Genomic DNA, 22212 nt, shown 5'->3' with positions numbered 1-22212 from the left:
TATTTATTTCAGAAAACTGGAGGATTTAGAAGATTTTCTTTTTAAATGTTGAGGTAAATGTTGAGGTCAGGCCTAAATGGGGGCAATGGGGACAAAATAGCCAATTTTACACCAAGGTTCCCAGATGTCCAAGGTGTCCATTCACCTATCCTGGCTATATACCAGACAGGCATCTTGCTATCAGTCACAGTGTGGGATTCAGCCCTTATCCGCTGAGGCTCATTATCCAAGACCCCCAACCAGTTTTCCAAGAACACATAATACAATACTGATTCATGAGAGGTTTCATTTCGTCACATGCTCATACAAGTTTGTGCAGTGAAATGTTTCCTGCATCCGCCAGGCATAAGGAGAATAAAAGAAAAGCATGCTGTGATAAAAATAAATAACGTTTCTGTCATCTGGGGCCTTTCTTTGTTAAATATAAAATAACACTGTGGGCCTTTGGCTCGCACAGCCGCTCTGTTCCGACCAGGCCTCCTTTCTCCTTGAATGTGAGCTTGATTCCACTCCAGGGAGGATTCCAATAATTCTAAATCATTGCAACATTTGACCTCGTTGGGGAGTCTGAATTTACTCAAGAGTTAATCGCCGAGTCAAAGTTCCCAATTGCAGCACTCGCCGCGCTCATCCAAACGAAAACACAACAGGGAACCTCTTTCGTGATGTACGTTTTGCTTGCTTAAGATGATCCCTATTAGCCACAGTCCCCTTTCATGTTTTTGGCATTTTGATTGATAAACAGCACGACGTCTTGTGCTTATGCACTACTTAATCAACGTGATCAAAGGCAGATGCTGCACATGCACACGTCGCCGCGCGGCGATGAATTACGTCAACTCTCTCCTATATCTGAGTGTCGTCATCCTCCTCCTCGTCCACCAGAGAAACGAGCAGCCAAGTTTTGTTTTTCTCTCTCTCACTCTCTCTTCCTTTTTAAACATCCTCTCCTCTCTGCCTGCCTGTCACTGGATGACGAAGCCTGGCGTATCACCAGAGACACCACGGTGACCTGCTTTCACAAAGCATCACGCTGCCTCGTCGTGACCTCCTCTGTTGTTTTGTCGCGCCACCCCCCGATCCTTCTGTTTACAGGAAGTTGTCATGAGGGTTTACGTCCGTCCCCCCGTCCCCCCCATGCCTGTCACATTGCTGTTGAACCACGTGGCATATACAACAAGCCCACTCCCATTGGCTTATATGCACACACACGCCATTTTGGCGTTCACAGGCGTTACCGACGATACTAATGAAGCCTCTGTTCCATTCTGGGCAAACAGAGTCAGGGTGCGGATGTTGTGCGTGTTGCCCCGAATGGCCCTGTATACGAGTGTGTAACTCTGAGAGTGTACAAATGGAACCAAGTGGACCCCTACCATTTGGGCCCGTCCATTTGGTTCCATGTGTACACTATACACTCTCAGAGTTACGGGGGTCCTTGGAATTAAAACGGTCTGAGAACCACTGGCACACTAAATGGAACAGAGCCTTAATTGGTATCATTGGTAGCACCTGTGAAGGAAGTATGGAAGCGGCCCGGAGGTAGGAAGAGTTGTTCTGTGCATCGCTGGTGTTTTCATTACTTGAACCCGTCGGGATGAACCTTCTCTGCCGTTCACACATCGTTGCCGTAGGTCTGAAAACATCCGTCCGTGAAATCGGCCATGAGGCAGGAAGTATATGACCCCCACTTGGGGTTTATCAGCGACCATGCCCACGGTTCGTTTCGCTTGTTTATGCAGGCCCTGCCTCGTATATTATCTTACATGGCAGTGGAGTCGGGGGGGAGATACACTGTCTGTGATATGGGCTGCTTGTGCAAAAATAGCACCAAACATGTGATCGCCTGCCACTCTACCGTACCTCCAGCGAAATTCGAACACGCACCAGCATGTGCACACACACACCACGGCACCAAGCAACGCTGGCAAACACGCTCCAGGCGTACATATATACATATAGATGCATACTGTAAGCTGGAATAACCCTCCGTTCACCTGTAGGCCCCTATACTTTCCTTTGGAATGCGTCATATATTACAACCGCTGCCATGTGGCACTCATTGGATGCATCTCGGCATGTCTTGTCGTAATCATAACAATATGATAATCACAGTTTTGTACTGGCGGCGCGGTAGTAATATAAGGCTGCAGTTTTTTGTTTTTTTTCTCGCTCGGGGGATGTGAATTAATGATGAGAATCTGCTGACTGTGTAGAGCGTAGAACACGGGTAAAGCCACGCGCAGGGTTACCGCGCTAATGATCATCCATTAGCCAGTCCAGCAGCTGTCGGTCGGACAGGTAGCTGTTCCGCATCGAAGGGGGGGGAGGGGGGGCGACGACTCCCCCCCACCCCACCCCCCCCCCCCTCCCAACAACTCAATAGAGCCAACAGCAGGAAGACTCACATCAGCGTTATGACAGGCCGGGCTCTGGCTGACAGCCCAACCGGCTCACCACTCACTAAACAAGACAGCATGGGGGCCTGCATGGCTGCTTCTCCCCTCTCTCTCTCTCTCTCTCTCTCTCTCTCTCATTATGTATCTTGCTCCCTCTCGGTTTTTTTTTGTCTTCTTTCCCCTTCTTTCATCCTTACTGCACTTATTCTCTCTCTCTCTCTCTCTCTCTCGTTGTCTCTCGCTGTCTCTTTCTCCCCAAATTATCTCTCTGCATCTCTTGTCGTCTGAATGCCCAATTTATGTTCCTCATTTAGTCCGAGAGGCACTCTCTCGGTGGCACATTACTCTCCACTCTTTTCACAGCATCCAAATTATGTCATTAGTTGATTTAAGCTCTGGCAGTGTGTGTGTGTGTGTGTGTGTGTGTGTGTGTGTGTGTGTGTGTGTGTGTTGCATCATATGACCACGCTCGTCTTTTCAATTTACTCATTGTTCGACTGCTTCCCCTCTGGCGGCACGCTACCTTCTCCCTGCCCCCCCCCCTGGTCTCCTTCTTGTTACACTCAGTCCTGCAGGGGAAGAAGAGGCTTCTGGCTAATTAGCGTCTTTGCCAGTGGAATTTCACTGCGACAAAGACGGCTATTCATCTATAGTTTGTGGAGGCAGAACGGGCCTGCGGGGTCTGGCGGCGGCCATGACCGGGTCGCAGCTCGCCCCGAGGAAGTCACCGTGGTAGACGGACTGACTGACGGACGGACGGACCCAACTTTGACGGGACGAGAGACGCTTGCAAGAGCGATACTCTCACCGCTATAGCTGCTGCTGCTGGCCCAACCCCCCCCCCCCCCGTATTCAGGCCCCCATTCAGGAACCTTTCCCGCTCACAGCTGCTTCTCCATCCATCCATCCATCCATCCTCAGCCGCAGGTCTGCGGTGCAGGGGGAGGTCAATCCCACGTGACCCCCCCCCCCCCCTGTCACACGCTGTCAGTGATAGAGCCAGAGTGATGGCGGTTGACCCCCGGCGTGGTCTTCTTAGCATGTTCACCGCTGGTACCGTATAAGCCCCGCTGTACATTTGATCTGCTCACTGTCAGCGTTGTGCTGCTATAGCCATGCATGCAGAGGCTCCCCCTGCCACGTCTGACCCATATTCCTTAAATGAACTTATATATATGCACACACACCATTTTGGAAAGAACTTGAGGGGCCCCCTTCCCTATACTTCCTTCACAGGTGTTACCGATGATACTAAACGAAGGCTCTGTTCCATTCTGGTCAAACAGAGTCAGGGGTCTGCTGCTGTTGTGCACGCTGGCTCACCGGAAACACTCTGCTACACCAGTGGGTCTCTGAGACCCCTTTTCCACCGGGTTCAAATCAAATCAAATCAAACTTTATTTATTTAGCACATTTCCAACAGCCAAAGGCCGGCCAATGTGCTGAACAAGGAAAAATACAACATGACATCGAAGGCAAGAAATAAAAACAATAACATTGACAAAGAGCAGCGATAAAAATGAACAAAGGTTGGTTCCCAAATGGGAACCGGTTCAGTTCTTTTTGGTTCTTAGTCCATGAGCCAGAGCTCCAAAATTGCAATGTTAATTATGAATTGAGTGGGCAAAACTAGACCTACCGGTATATATGAAATAATATATGATAACCCTTCCAAAGTGGTAGCTTTTTCATGTTTTCTATCTTTTGCAGTTTCATTTGCAGACAACAATCTAATATAGGTATTGTTTTGCACACTCAATTCATAATTAACGTTCCAATTTTGGAGCTCTGACTCATGGACTAAGAACCAAAAAACACTGAACCAGTTCCCATTGGGAACCAACCGGTGGAAGTGTCCATGAGTGTGTTCCAAAGGGTTCCAAATGGTCCAGTATGGGTGTGTAACTCTGAGACCCGTAAGGGTCCATTTGGTTCCATTTGTACACTAAACCAGAGTTATGGGGGTCCTTGAAATTAAAAAGTTTGAGAACCTGCACTGCAGTGCACACTAAATGGAACATAGCCTTAATTAGTATCATCAGTAACACCTGTGAAGGAAGTAGGGAAGCGGCCCGGACATGTTATTCTGTGTGCATAGAGCCCATTGCTGGTGTTTTCATTACTTGAATCTGTCAGCATGAACTTTCTTTGCCAACAGAAAGTTCTTTCTGTACATTTTGATCTACTCACTGTCAGCTGTGTGTTACTGCTATAGCCAGCGGCTCCCCCTAGCCATGCCTGACCCATATTCCTCGAATGAACTTGCCCTTTTCTTTTTCGCTGTACGTACACGCATGAACGGTCAGGCATGCGCGGCGCACGCACACACGGAGGCACGCAAGTACAGTGCACCACACATATTACACATGCAACCGCCTCACACATGCACACCCAAAACCACATACATTACAGAAGACCCAGTGATCCTTTGTGCAAACTAATGGGGGGGAGGGGTGACCTTTCATCTGATCTAATCACACAAATTGGGCATGTCGAAAGGCCATCAGAAGCAACCATCCCGTTCGTCTATATCTATCCATCCATACATCCCAGCCCCGCCCTCTCATCTCCACATGGAGCTGTTTCTGTCGAGGTCTAACACGAAGGGATTTCCCCCCTTTCTGCGCTCACAGCGGCGTCTTGAGTTTTCCATGCACTCTGGGCCCCACCCCGCCCCGCTTCTCTTTATATCTGCACGCACACCGCAGCCTCTCACACTCTCACACACGCACAAACACACGCACGCAAGCACACACGCATACCATTACAACGCGCACACTCCTGGCCGTTCTCTTCCGATGGGACTTTAACGACATTAACAGCTTCCTCTTTCCCTTCTGGGTCTCGGAGCACTTTCCAGTTTAGATGGCACTCTCTTCACTCCCTTTCCTTCCCCTCATGGCTCACTCATTTGATGCCTATATTTTCCCTCTATTTTTCTCACTCTCTCCGACTCGCTTGCAGTCCCACTCCCACTTTCACCCTCTCTAGCCCTCTCTCTCCATCTTGTCTTGGCTGCCTAATTAAGATGGGGGTCACCTGGCGACATGTAACGCCATGTATTTACTATTTACTTAATGAGATTGACACTTAAGAACCCGAGGTCTCGCCACGGTGCTGCTTCGCAGTATAGCTAGCGACGGGCTAATCCCGCTAGCGCTCTGAGGTGCTATCATTCACCGTGCTGGCACGTAGGTAGCACTTAGGTAGGATTAGTCTGGCAAAGCATTAGCTTCCTTATCTGCGGCTGCAGTTGGTGAGACCTCAAAGGGCGGCCCTACAGGTGGCAGGGGTGGTCCACGGCGACGTGTGCTCTGAGTTCCACAGGCGGACGTGTTGATGAAATTAAAAGGTGCAGGTAAAGATGCTTGCAGCTCTATTAAGGTGTTACTGTGTGACGCAGGGAGATACCATGGACCGTGCACATACTGTCTGGGAGTTAAACGGGCTCTTGACGACTCCCGAGGGCCACAGATTAATTTCCCTTTTCCAGAGGACTCGGGGAAGAGAGGGAGGGGAGGGACGGGAGGAGAGGAGATTCGGTAAGACGAGGCTGCTGTGAGTGAGTGAGGGAGGGAGGGAGGGTGGCTGAAGAGGAGGGGAGAGGGAGAAGCGTGAAAGAGTGCAGCCGAGGAAAGAAGGAGAAATGGGGCGAGGTGGGTGAGTGTAGGGGAAAACGGCCTGAGCCACGACGGAAAAGACAGACAAAAGGATTACGAAGATGCAGCAGCAACACAGTCAGAATGGAAAACAGAGAAGCAAATGAGAAGGGTGGAGGGGAGAGAAACAGCTCCAGAGGGTAGCGAGGGGAGGAGGTGTCCTCGTTGGCCTTTGTACTGTATACTGTAGCTTGTTTGTTTTTCTATATGCTAGGTCGTTCTCTCTCTCTCACTGTCTCTTAGTTGCCGTCTCACCCCCTCCTCCTGTTTATTTCTCTCAGGGCGGGGACCGGGCGGACGCCAGAACACTGGAGGCCTGGGGAAATCATTAACCGCCACACAGACACATATACAACTGGACCGGTAAGTTATTTTCTGCCTGTACTGTATGGTACAGTACATGTGTACATTACGGGAGCGTATAGCAGAACATGGCGTATACACATCGGCTGCAACGCAAAATGCTTGTTTGCTTGTCGAAAGGGTGCATTATGACGCTTTTCTCTCGACTCCACTCTCATACACGATGTATACGCTGCTCACACAGGGACAAGCACGCATACTGCTGCGTATTCACTTTCAATCTCAATGTTTCTCTGCTCCTGCTATCCTTCCCCTCCCCTCTGTCTCTCTCTCCCTCTCTCTCTCACACACACACACACACACACACACACACACACACACACACACACACACACACACTGTAGCTTGGTAACATATATCCAGGATGTGTGGAGTCCAGCCCTAATGACTGCCTGCCAGCCATTCCCAAATAGGGTCTTGCAATGCCCTCGAATGGAGGGCAGTCAAACTATGCATGTGAACATGAAATGTGTTTGTCTGATCCCTTCCTAGCCTATACCCCTGCTTCCTCTCGCCTTTGTTTTATTTCATATTATATATATATTACCCCTCCCCCCATTCTGTGTTAGCACAATCTATGCCAGATTCGAGAAATCTCTCGAGAAAGCTTAAACCCGGCTGTGCCAAGACAAAAAACATCACATCTTTTATTGATTTCTATGAATCCAGATTTAATACTTTATTAAAATACCTTATTTTAGCCTCCCGGCACTGTAGGCAACGCTTTTCTTCCTTGTTGTGACGTCATCGAAATCCAAAAACTCTGCGACCTCCTGGTTAGCACTTCCGTAGCCGTCGTTGCTTAAAGTCCCCATTATAAGAAGGGCTGTTCCTTGGCTTGCCAGGCCAGCACGTCAAAAGACTCACATTCCCAGCATGCCACGCTGCTCCTCCAGAGTCCACTGCTGTTGGTGGTGGTCTCTGTGGGCTATTCCCTGCACAATGTGGGACTATTGGGGAAGATGGCGGCAGATGGTCTTTTTGATTGAGATTTGTATTATGCTAGTTTGATTGTCTTCGCTCGGCAGAACTGGAGGCTGCCTCCCGCTCTCCCATATCACTATAGATGAAGGATGCTATTTATTTAAACAGCAAGATTGAAAGGATCGACTGACAAAACGTGTGCTGCAGTGAGACTGCAGTCACATCCAGTCGAATCTGATTCAAATCTGATTTCTTTCTCAAATCCGATCTTTTGGCACCGACCATTGCAAGTGACCAGATCGGATCTGTCACAGACTGGCAGCCAGTCATCCAGCATGAATCAAAACTGTGCCACATCCAGATTGGAATCTGATTTCTTTAAATAAGTCCAAAAACATTCAAGTCAGATTCAAGTTCAGCTCCTGCATCACATATAGTAGATTGGCTGTTTTTTAAATGTTTCGATTACGTAGTTAACCCCTCCCTCACTGCTCCCAATGAGCATGTTGGCGCCTTGCATGGTTTCCTCTGCCATCGCTGTGTGAATGTATTTTACAGTGCTTCCGAGAAAGTAGTAAGTAAGTAAGCCTTGCCGAGCCATGAGGCCCAATAGGGCAGGAGCCTATCTCCTGCTTCTGTAGCATGACTGCATGAGGCAGCTTGATGTACAGATTATACAACAGGTCGCTTCGAGGAAGCAATCTGATTGGTTGAAACCGTGCCGTGGTTCAAACGAGCACCACTCCACACTTAATCAAAACAAATAATTCAGCTGCTTGGTTTTCCCAGAGCGCAGCAAACTCGTGGCTAGGCAAGCTAGTTTCTTGGGAAATTTGTGGTCGTAGTGACTACATCTGTCACTAAAAGAATATGTTTTTTTCAGCGATTTTCTTAGTTTTAAGGGTAACTGTTGTATAATTGCAATATTACACTCGAGGGTGTGCATGGTTTAACGTGATTATTGCCACTTCAGTGATGCTTGCGGAACTCGACTACGTCTCGTTCCTGACCGCTTCACTGTCGTGGCAATAATCACGTTAGACCACACCCTCTCGTGTAGTATTGCTTAAGTTCACCCCCTGGACATGACGCTAGTATGTCGCAGGGACCACCATTCCAACCCTTGATGCTGAGTGCCAAGCAGGGAGGCACTGGGTCCCATTTTAACAGAGTCTTTGGTATGACCCGGCCGGGGATCGAACCCCAGCCTCCCGGTCCCAGGGCGGACACTCTAACCACAAGGCTGGTGCTTCCGAGAAAGGCAGTATATAAATGCACCGTTTACCACACATAGCTCTAAATAAATGCATTTAACGACAGGGAGAGAACATGTGCAGTATAGCGCATACATTTATTCTTTCATTATAATGTAATTAACATGATAATAACTTCCCCAACGCCTCTGCGCTGGCTGTGGCATTTTGGAAGATCCGTTGCTGCTAATGAGAGATGAGGCGTTCGTCATCCACTGAGCCTCGTATCGTCGGCGTCAGGCAGAAACCTTGTATGTCCATATTTCAGCGTTTTACGTTATCTAAATGAACGTACAGTAGGTAGCCGAGGTATAGGTTTAGATTTACAGTGGTTCCCAAACCTTTAACGTCGAGACCCAAAAGAGAGATTAGACGTTTGCCCCGGGAACCCAAGATAGCAGATCTTCTTCATTGTTGTTATTATTTAGTTATGGAATTTCGTTTGTTGGTTAAAAATGTATAAATTCTTTCAAAACGTTTTATTAAAAAAATTAAACAAATGCAAATCAAAATATTATATTTAACCCATTTAGACCTGATTCTACAAATGTCTTTTAAATCCTGACAGTTTTCTTGAAAAATCCATGTTTCTATGTCAGTCGTTTCTATGTCAGTCGTCCTTGACATTTTCATGTCAAGGACCCCCAAAGTATATGTAATTGGCCGCCGACCCCCATCTGAAAATATGTAGATCCAGGGTAACTACACATTTTCCAGGGACCCCCTGGAAGCAAAGATTTGAGTTAAAAACTTGCGTTCTGAAAGAATATATATTCAAAGATTTTAACCACATTTTCACGTTTAAATTATTTCTTCTATATAGCTAAAGCATAACATAATGCTTAAAACACCAAAAGGGGTTCCCGTTCAGAATGGGTTAAATGTAGGGAAATAAAATGGGATTTTTACTGGAGTCGTGCCCCATGAAAATGAGTCCCGACCCACTGTTTGGGAAACAGTGATTTAGATCATTGAAATATGGCTGTAGAGCCTCACAAGAGTGCCGCAAAAAAGTAGTGACACCGACACTCTTGTGTCCCTACGTTTTGTCACAGCGCGTTGTGTGTGCTTGCAGATTGGGCTATAATTTTAAAATAATAATAATATCAAAAAGGACATGCAGTATCGCCCCCACAGCGACGATATGCACGTTGCAAAGCGTTGCTATTCAAAGAGGCACACCAAAGTCAGGTTCTGTAGACGTGCCTCCCACACACAGCCATGTAAGAATGATGCTTTCACTAAATTTGGAGCTTCGGGGACCTTCGTCGTGTATCCTGCCCTCTCAACCCTCTCAACTCTCTCTCTCTCTCTCTCTCTCTCTCTCTCTCTCTCTCTCTCTCCCTCCGTTTCTGTGCACAGCTGGGGAGAATGGGAATCACATAATTGTAGTGTAATCCTGCCCTAAGTCCCTGCAGCATTAGAGATGCAGCAGAGACAGATAACGCAGAGCAGGCGATGCAGAACCACGGAGCAGAATGAGCCTGTAGTAGGAGTTGTCTGGACAGATGTTTGGCGGGAGAAACGACCGTCAAATCACGAGCGTTCGTTTATAACTGTACAAAATTGGCACCAAACGGACCTGTAATATATATAAGGGTGCGTTTGGTTCCATTTGCACACATTGCCATGTTGGTTCAATTCACGCTGAGGATTTTACCATGTTGCTCAGGCCCTGTCTGGAGAACCTAGGAGTCTGTGTGTGTGCGTGTGCGTGTGCGTGTGTGTGTGTGTGTGTGTGTGTGCGTAATACATTTTGAAGCGTATATACATAGTCATTCATGCAGCGGAGAACGCACTGGCCGATGTACAATCATCGCTAATCAGAAACCATGAGCCCCATGCATGATCTAAGCCGTCTTGGGGTGGGGGAGGGTTCCGGTTTAAGAGAAAAAACCTGATGCGCGCTTCTTTGAGATCCATGTTTTTTTTGTTCTGGGATTTTTCTTTCCATTGGAAAAAGTGTGTGCGTGTTGGGTGGAGGGAGGGGGAGGGGGGAGGGGGGGAGGGGAGGGGGTGCTATAGGTGTGTTCAGCGCCCTGGCAGGAGTTGGAGGAGGAGGATGATGATGGACGCCATTTTAGGTGCGGGTGTCGCAGACATTAGACTCACCCGTTAGGGTTGAGGGGTTTATATACTTTCTCTCTCTGTGTGTGTGTGTGTGTGTGTGTGTGTGAGTGTGAGTGTGAGTGTGTGAGTGTTGTGCAGATAGGTGCACAGCGGGGCGGGGGTGTTAGAGGAAAAGGGGACAGAGCCTGAGCTAGTCGGGCTACAGGCAAGCTTTCTTAACACCACATAAATCTCACCTGGTGCTATGCAAGAAGGGCTGCTGACACAGCCGCTACACTACTGCACGCACACACACGCACGCACACACACACACGCACACACACACACACACACACACACACACACACACACACACACATATACACACAAAATCACGCACGCATGCACAGAGACACTACACAGACATGCTCATTTATTATTAACACGCACATGCAGGCACACACATACGCATGCACGCACACACGCACACACACACACACACATGCGCACACCACACACAAGCGCATGCACATGTACACACTGCCACTGGGCTGAAGTAGTAGTCACGTCAGCAGTAGTCTCCGGTGGTCAGAGACCCACCAGTCTTTGCGTCATCAGTTCCAGCGAGGGTCTCTTGAGTCACATACAGTACTGTAAGGTCACATACTGTAAGGTCACATACTGTAAGTCAGCATGTTCGGGGTTTTATTAGAAGATTATATAGAAGATTATCTGCAGGTAAAAAGCCTCTTATTGGCTGAGCTGCAAATGGAAGGATGTTTATCATGGTTGGCCAGTTCATATCTGTCACACTGTTCTTTTCTTATAGGCCCTAAGAAGAAAAAAGAACTGTGTGACAGCCATCTTCGGCTATTATGACACATGGATAAATTTACGACACGTGGCTATTATGACAAGCTCACAACCGTCGTCAGCTTGTAGATCTGCTATTTTTTGCTGATTGTTTGCCCCCAGAATAGGGCCGCTATAATAGGCTTCATGGGGTTTAATTAGCATTTCCAGATCACAGAGGTTGTAATTATTTGCATGAGAGAGTCCGACGGGTCCAAAACTAGACAACTTCTAGAGCGTAGTATAGTCTGGCGCCTTTGGGGCGATAGCTGTCACTTTGAATCACAATTACTATTATTATTATTAATTTATAAAAAAAATAATTAGGTTATTTTTGTAAATTCGTTCAGCCCTAATAATGCTTCGTTTACGTGTCCCGCTTGGAAAGCGCTTTGCTGTCCTTTTCCACACAGAAACATAGGACGTGCAATGTCACATATTATTATTATTACAGTGCCACAGTTTCTGCCCATTGCAGCCCAACCTGTACTAGTCCTAACAGTCTCTTATTGTTAATGCAAACACAATGGATTGGGGCATGTTTTCAGTAAGGATCGGTGCTTAACTTTAACCGTCATGGGTCAATAATGGCAGTGACACACAGTGCCTGTGGCCTGTCTCTACTGCCAGCAGGCTGCTTGCTCTCTGCAGCAGGGCTATACTCACCTTAACTCATTTAGGCCTGACGTCGACATTAAAAAAAAATATATATATTTTTTTGTAATGTTTCTATATCAGTGGTTCTCAATATTTCATGTCAAGGACCCCCAAGGATTTCATGGCCGCCGACCCCCCATCTGAAAATATGTAGTTCCAGGGACCTCCCCCCAGAAGCAAAGATTTGAGTTAATAACATAAAACAGGAAAAAATATATATATTCCAAATTTGCGCCACACACGAGTTAAAAAAAATAGCAGACCTACAAGCTCGTAGTGCGCCACTCGGTGGCACGCTGTGAGCTTGTAGATCTGCTTTTTTCAATAGCTAAATTATAACATAATGTTTAAAACACCAAAAGGGGTAAAGATGGCTCAGTGGCCGCAAGTTAAAAATGTCAGTATTATTTTGTATACGTTTACAATTTTATCACTTTCTCGTGGAACAAACAATACCATACCTACAATCTTGTTAACAACAATGAAATAAAATAGCATAGCACTGCTCTACAGCATCACATGCCAGGCCTTTCTGTGTGGAGTTTGCATGTTCTCCTTATGTACCATAAGCCCTAGGGTAGATACCGGCTTTTCCCCATGCATTGAAGGAAACATGAGGTCAGTCCGTTGCTCTCCCCGGGTTGGCAGAGGTAGTGTAGTGCCCAGGATCACACTATAGACAATTGACACTGGGCTGAAAAAATAAAATGAATGGGTTACAAAAATTGTGGGATAAAATAAAATAAAACATCACACGCTGTCTACTTTCTGCTGACTTGAGGATGATTTATATATCTAGTTGTGCTGGTGTCGTCATGCTGCGACACGTTGCGTGAGCTTGTAGATCTTCTATATGTTTGTTGCGACCAAGGATACAGTAAGTTGTATAACTCTGGCTTTACAGCAAGCTGTATCTTGGTTCTTGGCATTCCAGTGGTTGTAACGTATAGCATGTTAATCCACACGTCCCCAGTGACCCGGCTTGCACTTTGTCCTGTCCCTTAGCACTGATCCACACGTCTTGGTCTTATAGCTGTCAGTGCCACACTGTTCAGTTTAGTTTCACTAAGGCATGTGCAAATAAAGCAAAGCAAACATGCATATTAACATGGGATGTCTTTTTCACTGCCAAGTTCCCAGTGTCTTTGTCTTGACGCATAAGCCCATGTGATGGATGCACTCACCCATATTGACCCAAGGGTGTCAGCAACGCATACATCACTCACAACCATAGCACAGTCAGGCCATATACGATGCTCTTGGGGAATCGAACCCGGCACCCTGGCAGCGCTTGGTGCCATGTTCATGTCCACTGAGCTGCACGGGGGACGCTGTTCTTGTTGCAGCAGAATTAAAACAAAAGTCTAGTGGTTTACTGGATGGTTGTCTGGGCATCCTTTTATGTCAGGGCTGGTATAGTTAGTATAGCCGACTTCGAGGGATTAACAAGGGAAAAAAAGGACATCTGTGATGACTTGAAATCCAAAGGATTTACATGTCTGTTGTTCACATGCTGCAAGGAGAGGGCATGGGTTGAAACAAAGGTCTCCCACAAATGACATCACTTCATTGAGTGATGTTGGGTTGCATCATGTCATCCACACCTATGATTGGTTGAAAAAAACATGCAGGGGTCACTCTGGACCATCAGTAGTCGGCTATTTTCAAAAGCAGAAGAAATGCTATCTGTTATATATCTCATATATTGTGATGAGTTAACCCATTTTGGCATTATGTTATGCTTTAGCTATTGAAAAATAGCAGATCTACAAGCTCATAGCGTGCCACCGAGCTTGCAGATCAAGCTAGCTATTTTTCAATAGCTAACTTGAAAGTATGTGTGCTATTTTTGAGAAATCGAAGAACGACTGACATAGAAACATAGCTGTTATAGAATCGTTCCCTGGTGAAAATGGGTTAAGAAGTCCAAGGTTACAATAGTTAACTAAAACTAACTAAAAAACGAAAACCAGAATTAACTGAAACTAATAAAAAATAAACATAAATTAAAAAATGATAACTAAACTGAAACTGTATTGTGTGTCCTCAATACTAACTGAAATTATAAACAAAATACCCTTAGTTTTATATATATATTTATAATATAATCCTTTTAAATTAATTAGATTAATTTCCTCATTTCTCCAACAAGTTTTACGGCAGTTTTCAGCACTGTACGGCAGCATGTAGCCACGCTAACCCTAACCCACAAATAAACCAAAGTACGAAAAAAACTAAAACTAAACTATAACTAAACTAAAACTAAGCATTTTGACCAAAATATAAACTAAATAAAAACTAGCAAACCTGCTCTAAAAACGAACTAAAACTAACTGAATTAGAAAAAAATATGTTAAAACTAAACTCTAATGAAAAAACCAAAACTATTATAACCTTGTTAAGAACCCACGTGTGGCGAATATGTAACGCACGGTAACCACATAAACACCATGCCAAGGACGTTACACCGTCACCTGCAGGGCAAAAGATCTCTGAACGGTTTCCAACCATGCCGGGTCTTCTTTAGTCCTGCTACAGTTTGCTCCGAACGGAGCGCACTGGAAGACAGAGCCTTATAGTCTCTCTCTCTCTCTCTCTCTCTCTCTCTCAGTGACTCTGACCCATTTGGCCGGTGTTAGCAGCCCTGTCTGCTCTAGTCGGCGCGGAGGGAAAGCCCTGCCCGCTGCCACTGCTGCCGTGGTTCTGGGGAAAGCCCTGCCCGCTGCCACTGCTGCCGTGGTTCTGGGGAAAGCCCTGCCCGCTGCCACTGCTGCCGTGGTTCTGGGGAAAGCCCTGCAGACTGCCATAGCCTCTGCCAGGGCGGCGCTGGCTCAAACAGGAATAGACGCGTGCGTGGCGTGGCCCTTTGCCCCCACTTGGCTCCAACAGGAGCCCTTCAGGTGACACGAGAGAGAGAGTATTATACGGTTAGGTGAGTTCATCGGTTATTATTTGCATGGGAAAATAACAAGGGGCGTCGATTTTGATTTATAGCCTCTCATCTAGTCTGACACAAAAGCACCTGACTGACTCGCGGGAAGGGATATGGGAGAGCGCGCGCCTTCTTATATAGGGCAGCCCGCGATGACTCGTTATAAAAAATAAAAGAAAACGGGACAAATTGCACAAGTGGGGTTGGCTTTTTTTTTACTTGACAGGAGGACGTGTGCATGTGGTATTATATACTTTTGTTTGCTCGCACCCTGTGAACTTTGTGTCAGCGTATAGGTGTGTCCCTGTATGTACTGTATGCGTGTGTGTGGCGTGTGAGAACATGCCGTCCTCATTCACCGTACATGGAAACCTATATGAATCAAGGTCACCGAGCTGCGCGAGGCAGCATAGCTGTCGGCTTGATGGAATCTCCATGTTCTTAATGCTCAGTCACGCTGGACAGCATGCTGTACTTGGACCAGTATTATAGGAACACATAAGTAACCGTGCCTTTGACGTTCAAAGGGGTAATTTGTTTTAGTAGTTATATGATTTCCATGTACAGTAAGTTTCCTAATTTCACGAAGGTAGTTTACAGCAGTGCTTCTCAAAGTGGTGTCCGGGTTACCCCCCCCCCCGGGCTAAATTAGTTAAAGGAGAATTACATGCTAGAAGGCTTTCTTACCTTATTTGTAGTTGTTACATCCCCACCAAAGAGGTCCAGGTGTTATTTTGTGCAAAAGTGCATTATTGGCATATAAAGTATGCTATATTATAGCATTAAATAAAAGTTTTACCCACTTTATCCCTATATCACGCATGCGTTGGAAGCTTGTAGAGACACTATTTTAAAAGAAAACGGCCGAATACGTATATTATTTTGGCGGCCATTGACATGAAAACATTTAAGAACCACTGGGTTTACCGTACATTTACAAAATGTTATATCAGGCCACCGTCAATATCACAATATGACATATTATTATATAATACCTACCTCGGTTCCTTTGTTACTGTGTGAAACTATTTTGCCCTTTTCCCTGATGCCATTTGACATTTCTCCAAACCAGAACGACAGGTACGGTCACGACGCGGAGCCTGTCACATACCACATACAGTACAGCAGCCATACATTATCCTCAGGCCCGGGGACAATGACAGGTGTGTTCTGTACTGTATGTGTACACAGTTGAGATGTCACTCACCACCTCGTGATATATCGTTTGACTTGTCAGTGTCCTCAGAGTAACCGAACAGGGTCCTTTTGAAAGGGGATGCGTTTCACCGCCGACTTGAAAACTAATTTAACCGGGCACTTATCCGTGTCGCTTTAGCGTTTAGCAGTGGCTAAACGTTTAAAATAATGGTTTAAAGTGCCAAACCATTATTCTAAACTGTAGCTGTTGACAAATAGCAGATCTACAAGCTCATAGCGTGGCACCGAGGGCCACGCTATGAGCTTGTAGATCGGCTGTTTTGGTTAAATCGTGAAAAAGTGTGCACATCTTTGAATATATATTCTTTTCTTACGTTTTTAACTGATATCTTTGCTTCTGGGGGGGGGTCCCTGGAACAACATATTTTCAGACAAATACAGATAATTCTGTGGGTCCTTGACATGAAAAAGATTGAGAACCACTGACATATAGAAACATACGTTTTTCACTGTCAGGATTGATTTATAAGCCCATGTTTTTTTAATGGGCCTCCGGTCTAAATGGGTTAAAAGGAGGACGTTCAAAATAAATAAGTAAGTAGGATGGAGAAGCGTATGTCAGCCATATAGTGTGGCAGCTCCAGATCCCAGTACTTGCTGCATGACCGCAGCAAGTCTTTTTAAATGGTTTTTGTTTGTGGCTTTAGCCTTTATTTTATATATTTTATGGAGGGACAGACAGTAGGCTGACAGGAAATGGGGAGAGAGATGGGGGGGGGGGGATTAAGACCGTAAAGGCCGTCGGGATCGGGAGTCGAACCCGCGGCACACTGCCACTGTATGTATGTATGCACGCACGCACATACATGGTAAATGGTGCATTAATATAGCGATTGTGTCTGAGTACATACGTGCATACATACATACATACATGAATACTGTACATACTGTACATACATACGTACGTACGTATACATACGGTACATGCATGTACGCACGCACAGGATCTTTGCAGTTGGACCCTCCTCCCTGACAGTACGTTGAACACAGGCCACACCAACACACTCTTAGTGAAACGCTCTTCACACCGTGGGGGGGATTATGGTCACCATGAGGAGTTTATTGGACTTTAATTGGTACTAATCACTGTTCTATCATCACAAGATCCCGCAGCAGGTGTGCCCCGCCAGGTCACACCGTTATCAATATGGGAACCCATCGGCAAAACAAAGGGGGAAAAAGCAGCTCAGAATCTGTTCTTGCACCGTTATGAGCTTGCAGTATATTGGCCATTTATTTATTTACTTACTTACTTACCTACTTACTTACTTACTTACTTATTTACTTATTTACTTATTTACTTACTTATTTACTTATTTACTTATTTACTTATTTACTTAATTACTTAATTACTTAAAGTATAAACTTATTAAAATTCTTCATTATTTAATTTATTTGTCAATATCTGCCCTGTGGACCTTTTTTTGTTTACGAAGCCTATATAAAAAGCCAAACAGTAACGGCATTTCTTATCTATATTATCTTCCCATGTTTAATGCCAAAAATAACAATTACAAATTGTTTGCCCTGCACAATTATTTTTGCGTGACAATTAATAATGGCAGAGTCAGAGAATGTCACGCTCGTCATGACAGCCCTATATAGCATAGCATGTCGGTGTGGCCCGGTACGGTATACAGGCCCGGCCCAACAGACACAGACACAGTCAACCAAAAGCAATTATACGGCGCACGGAGAAATGAGGCCACCAACCACCGAGTCCTGTTATCTGCATGCAGAGCTGCTGAGGACGAGTGCACCCGCTGAACTCGCCCCCGATCCCGTGACAGCAGCGCGCGGCTCTATAGCCGGAGATGTTTACGTAGCCGCTCTCGCTCTCTATCTCTCTCTCTCTCTCTCTCTCTCTCTCTCCCCCAGCCCCACGCCGCCCCCACCCACTCAACCCCACACACTGTGCGCTCACACACTCACTTAGTCGCTCGCTCGTATAACACTCTGAGAGTCACAAAATGGATACATTAACACTGAGGATTGTTATTGGCTTCTTTCCCCCTGTCACGGTGACATTTAGATGCATGTATACGGCACACACACACACACACACACACACACACACACACACACACACACACACACACACACCCACACACCCACACACACACACACACACCCACACACCCACACACACACTCTATAGAGGCTCAGCTGACTCACGCTGCCCCTGTGCCTGTGTGTTTATATGCATGGCAGAGTGTTCTTTCGCTGTGCTTAACGGCATACACATTTGCTGGAAGTGTCGTGCCGGGTCACGGCGGTGTCTCGGGACGAAAAACATCACGGGCGACGCCAGGGGCTTAAGATAAGGATTAAGGACATACGTACATATACAGTAGAAGGTTGGGGTCATGCTTAAGGTGAGGCTGCAAGGGTGTTGTCAGAGTTATGACATGTGCTGTATGTAGGTCGGCAGGATGTCCTCGCAGGCAGGCATGAGAACGCTATGCACGTATGTATAGCGTACATGCTGTACTGTACATAGTGTGTGTGTGTGTGTGTGTGTGTGTGTGTGTGTGTGTGTGTGTGTGTGTGTGTGTGTGTGTGCGTCCATGCTCCTGGGGGTAGCTTGATGAATAGGAACCAACAGCAGTAGAACACACCTCCATGTCAACACTAAATCTCTGTAGACTATCACCACATACATGCACATACACACACACACACGCGCGCGCGCACACAGGCACACATACGCGCACATGCACACAGGCACACGCCCACTCAGAGGCTTGGCACATGACAGCTGGCTGCATCTGATGGCAGTATTATCTGCATCTCTGCGTGGTGCTAAAGGTCCAGACTGTCACCTTCACTCTGTCTGTCTGTCTGTCTGTCTGTCTGTCTGTCTGTCTGTCTGTCTGTCTGTGTGACATACTTGCAGCGTGGATTCGTGGACAAGAGATATTTGTTTATTTGTCTTAGCGGTTTGTGATATTAGCTGTGGATACACAGACAGACAGACAGACAGACAGGCTGACCCTCTTCTAGGTGGCTAGACTCCTGCCGAAGCCATGCTGTAAAAATGTCAAATGGCTGTTATGATAGCACACGAGGAAGTGGCCCAAATAGAAGAGACTTAAATTTCCTGTGAAAATAAATTCTCCGCTCTAAATCTGGACGGTGACTGCTGTGCCTTTTTCTGCCTTGTTATTGTAAGAAACATTAGCTACCGTGTGATGGATTCATCCAGTCATCGCGCACGCACGCACGCACGCACGCACACATGGTTGAGCGTTCCTCTAATCTAATGCCTAATTTATGCACCGCTGTACACTGAAAATAGCAGATCTACAAGACTGTGCATGTTGTAGATCTGCTGTTCTCAGCCTGCGACACCATCGTACAATGAAGTATATAAATCAGGCTTAATTGGGCTCACCCAGTCATTTCAGCCGTCGATGTGTGTGCGGCCCAGATACGTCTGTCTGTCTGTCTGTCTGTCTGTCTGTCTGTCTGTCTATATTATTTCTGCTTTCCACTTATACTACTTTAGTTTTTTCACTCGGATATCATTATGGCGGATGATATTGATGTCTGAAACATTCAGTGGAATACAGTGGAATACAGTTCAGTTGAACTTTTTGACGAAAATAACTGATCTACAAGCTCACAGCGCGCGTTGTGAGCTTGTAGATCAGCTATTTTCACTAAAGTTTGGGATCCTGAGCTAAAAAGTTTGTGAACCACTGGTTTATATAACACTAGCATGTCTAAGAGGTCATTTTGACTGTTTATTATAGATTTTGAAGCTGATTATCTTTAACCATGAAGCTTTCAGAAGGCTCCCCTTCCATGACCATCATCATCCATCACTATCACCATCATCTCACAAATGTTTGACATCTGAAGAAAATTCTAAATGTGAATTTAAGCACATGCTACTTTGTGTCTGATTTTACTGGTTTACAGTGTATTCCGTGGCCTGCATGATGTGGGGCACCTCCTTGTTGCCGGGGTGAGCCTGTTGGTGGGGAAGAAACATTTTTATTTGTTTTAAATAGCAATAAACACAGCTGGAAGACGTCAAGCCATCCATATATATATATATATATATATATATATATATATATATAGCCTGAGCTCCAACACTCTTTCTCATCACAGCTCTAAAGCTGTTATAATAATAATAAAACGTTATTTCTATAGCACCTTTCATGACATGACATGCAGCTCAAAGTGCTTTACAGAGCAATGGAGAAAGAAAGAAAAGAAAAGCAAGGCATAAAACATTAAAAAGTAACAACAAAGTAACAACAAAAAGTGCAATACAGTGAGGACATGAATAACACATTTTTTTTTTAAAGATCAACTAATTAAAAGTGTCAATACTGTAATAAAACAAAGAAACAAGGTTTAGTAGCGCACATGCAACAGTATTGGGAGGTGCTGACCCACGGGAGACAAACTTTATTTTTATTTAATTTTTTTATGTTTTATCCCACAATTTTGTAACCCATTTTTTTCACCCAGTGTCAATTATCTAATGTAATCCTGGGCGCTACACTTCCTCTGCCAACCTGGGGAGGGGGCATCGGACTGACCTCATGCTTCCTCCTATGCGTGAGGAGGCCAAGCTGCTTCTTTTCACCTGACAGCGGAGAGTTTCCCCCGACCGGACGTAGCGCGTGGAATTAAGGAACACGTTATTCCGACCAGATCCTTTCCCCTCCATCAGGCGCCCTGGCTGGCCAGGGGGGAACGGGAGACAAACTTTAAAATAGAAAGGAGAGGTCACACAGCTCGTAGTCACGCTGCCAAAAATACCTTTCATTGGGTTACCTCATACCCTGAAGAAGGCAACTTGTTTGTCGAAACTTTGGTAACCCAATAAAGAGGTATTTTTGGCACCGTGACCACGAGCTGCATGTGCGACCTTGATCTCCTTTTCTATTTTAAACAGTGGAATAGAGGAATACTCTGTTACAACAAGTAATTCAACATGTCATTTAGTAAAAAGCACAAAAGTATTGGCATCGAAATGTACTGTATGCTCACCAGGGTTTTAAAACGATGCCAGGGCACCAACGTGGTCAATTTTAATGTCTTTTGTAGGTCGTGCATTTGGGCCACAGAACGGCTAAAGGCAGATTTCATTTACCTATACTTCAGAGTTAACCCATTCTGACCGGGCACCCATTTTGGGGTTAGCATCATGTTATGCTTTACCTATTGAAAAATAGCAGATCTACAAGCTCATATCGCGCCACCGAGTGGCGCGATACGAGCTTGTAGGTCTGCTATTTTTGAAAATTCGAAGAGCGACTGACATTTTTAGAATCTGATCTCAGGTCAGAATGGGTCAATCAGATCCAGTGTGTGTCCAGTGAAAACCTCGTATGAATCTGATCTCAGGTCAGAATGGGTTAACTTTTGGTACCTTGAATTTGGGGGAAATTAAATGACTCCACCGGGTTGTGGTATAGGGTTCAGACAGAGTCCCATTTCAGGAAAGTAAATACGATACAGTACGATAGACGTTGATTTGAATTAATAACATGAACGTGAACCGTGCATCGCCATATGCTCCTCCCGCAGTTTATTTTACATCCATTTCTTTCTTTTCTTTTCCTGGACGAGACGGAGGAAAATTCTCCGGTTTGTTGCAGATTCAGCACACATTACTGGCACACACACACACACACACACACACGCACACACACACACACACACACACACACACACACACACACACACACACACAGACACACACACACACACGCGCACACACGCACGCGCACACTCGTATGAGCAGTGTCGAACTACAGTATGCTGTCACTGCCACACCCATCTCTATATACCCCATTCACGTGAACATGCAGAACGCACACATGCCTGTGAAGGCTTGCACAGCAACGGTATAGGCCAACGCCACCCAAGTTTCACGCACGCAC

The 22212-nt window shown here is 45.8% G+C and overlaps 1 protein-coding gene across 2 annotated transcripts in view; it reads left to right on the top strand.

Moving 5' to 3' along the window:
• The window catches only part of LOC308333376 (thyroid hormone receptor alpha), a 206832-nt gene that overhangs the window by 76815 nt on the left and 107805 nt on the right, over window positions 1–22212 (top strand). For both annotated transcript variants that reach the window (XM_080789753.1, XM_080789754.1), the window contains one exon: window positions 6340–6421. The gene's annotated coding sequence lies outside the window, so the exon portion shown is untranslated. The remainder of the gene's footprint in view (window positions 1–6339; window positions 6422–22212) is intronic.

This window comes from Protomyctophum bolini (genome assembly GCF_963924005.1).
Source record: "Protomyctophum bolini genome assembly, chromosome: 18".
Taxonomy (NCBI): domain Eukaryota; kingdom Metazoa; phylum Chordata; class Actinopteri; order Myctophiformes; family Myctophidae; genus Protomyctophum; species Protomyctophum bolini.
This window is presented reverse-complemented; position numbering and strand designations above follow the sequence as displayed.